Raw genomic sequence first — 2,528 nt, forward strand, 5'->3', positions numbered from 1 at the left:
GACTTGGAATAGTATTTCATATATTATTCCATCTTTGAAAATTTTTTTGATAAAAAAGGTAGGGAATTGTAAATCTATTTTTTTCTGGTCTGATAAATGGATTCCATCTCTTTCAGGTAATTTCTCAACCTCATCTCTTACTTTTATTGTTCTTACTGATCGAATGAGAAAAGTAGATAGTTTTAGAGGATCTGATTGGAATTCTGATTTGTTAAATGATATGTTACCTTTGGCCATCTTTTCCCGAATTCAAATGATAAATCTTTCAACTTCGGATGATAGTTGGTGGTGTACTAGGGCCAAAAATGGCATCCTGAGTACTAAACTGGCTGCTATAGAACTTAATCCTAATTCTGTTAACAACAATTTTTTTATCGACTCTTGGTGGAAATTCTTTTGAAAACTTAAGATTCACCCAAAATTTAAGATATTCTTCAAGCGTTTGCTAAATGCAGGACTCCCAATCAAGGTTACTCTTTCAAAATGGATTCAGATCGACCCTTCCTGTGCTCTATGTGGAAATTGTGTCGAATCCTCCTGACATCTATTCTTATCTTGAAATTGGGTTAAACATATATGGGTGACTGGACCTCTGGGGCTGAGAATTGAATCCTTGGCTTATGCAAGTTTGAAAGATTTCTGCCTAGCATTTTATTTTAACCATAAACTAGATAAACAATCTTTAGTGTGGTTTTTTAGTTTGTTTATAATTACTTATTATTTTATTTGGGCAGCCAGAAACAAAGTTGTTATTGGGTCAGAAAAGCCTGATCCAATTTTGATAATGGATCATATCAAGAAATGATTGGTAGATTTAAAATTATCCCCCCCTCAATTTCGTCTCATGATGTAATTTATAGTAATGAGGAGGTTTTATTAGTTTCTTCTTCCTTTGCCTTACCTGTGTTCAATTTTGCTGTTTTAATTTGTGCATGACACAATATATCTGGACTAAGTATGGCAGGATGGTCCTATATCTTTTTGTTAGATGGCAAATTCATCTTTTTTGCTACAAATTATATAAATTCTACCAATTATAGAACCCGAACTATTTAGTATTCGGATAAGCCTTGACCATGCTGCTAGTCTGGGATTGAAGATAAAAGAAGTGCGGTGTTCAAATCAACAGATCACTGATGTTCTTCCATCTCCAACCAAGTTTCCTTGGCTTTGGTATCTTATATTTCTGATATATCCCAAGATATATGTTTTGACACTCAAGGAGATGCATTTTGTATAGCTTTAGCTATGAATCTTGCTAGGTATGCTCAATCTAAGAACATTGTATATTTTTCTAATTTCTAGTAATATATTTCATCTTTTACCATTTAAAAAAAAAAACACAACTTTCCTTAACAGATAATTATTTTTGCAGTTTTCCCCGCCTTTTTTTTACCACCTCTTTTATTATTATTGAAATTCAAGGAAGGCATGATCCAGTTAATTTGGAGAATATTTTCAAAAAGGATGTGTTGTCCGTTACGTGTCTAATGTGGTTCACTCTAGTGTATAGGTACTAGATTGAATCAACATAGCATATGATAAGTTAAAGAATTTGATTTAACGTGTTCCATCAACTCCTGGAGCTTTTGGCTTATCAGTCAAGTACCTAAGATGTCATTGCATGATAAATGGACTCATTGAGAGCTATGGAACATGATGGAGGGCAACAAGCTCGCCTAAGATTTCTTTGACTGGTTCGATCCTAATTTTTATATAAGTTCTCTCACAAGAAGAAGAAAAAAAAAATCCCAACCAAGCTTCTTGGAAGGTTTAATCTCTATTTTTCTTGGGTTTTGACAGCATTGCTATTGAGCAAGCAAAATATATTGACGAATGTGACATGGTTGCAGCAGCAGTTGCTGGGTGGATTTGGAATGAAAGAGATGAGGAAGAACAGGTGGTGGTGTTATGTGAAGAGGAATGAAAAACATAAAAAGTCGAAGGGAGAGAGAGAAAGAGGAGTAGGTAGGTTCAATGGGTAGGTTCAATGGGTAACAAGTTTTTGAACGGACACGTGTCCACCTACAACCATATCTGGAGATCTGAACTCGATCCGAATCCGGACTCGAGTTTTAACCTATCTCCAGCTATCTATCTCATATATGAGAAGGCGATTGATGATCCTTTATCATATTTAATAATTTTTTTTTGTTATCTTAATATAATAAAATAAAGGCAAAATCACTCATCAGCCACCTGCCCACCTCCCCCACCGCCCACTGCCATTTCAAAATGGCAAACAATATAAATGAAGATGAAGTGAAGATGCAACACATTTACGTGGTGGGTGCAGAGCAAGTGTGGTTGAGAAACCCATGAAAGCTGAGGAATCCAACAAACCCAACTTTCCTTGGAACCAAGTTTAGTAATGAGGCTCCCCTTTCAACCCATTCTTCTTCTTACTCCTCTGTCACCTCATCGTGTGAGAGAATAAATCTAAACCCTTATCAATCCAAAGCGAAATCCCCAGGAATTTGAAGCTTTACACTTTACAGGAAAAGAGGAAACCCACTTGTTAAGAGAGA

This window comes from Telopea speciosissima, chromosome 2 (genome assembly GCF_018873765.1).
Source record: "Telopea speciosissima isolate NSW1024214 ecotype Mountain lineage chromosome 2, Tspe_v1, whole genome shotgun sequence".
Lineage (NCBI taxonomy): Eukaryota > Viridiplantae > Streptophyta > Magnoliopsida > Proteales > Proteaceae > Telopea > Telopea speciosissima.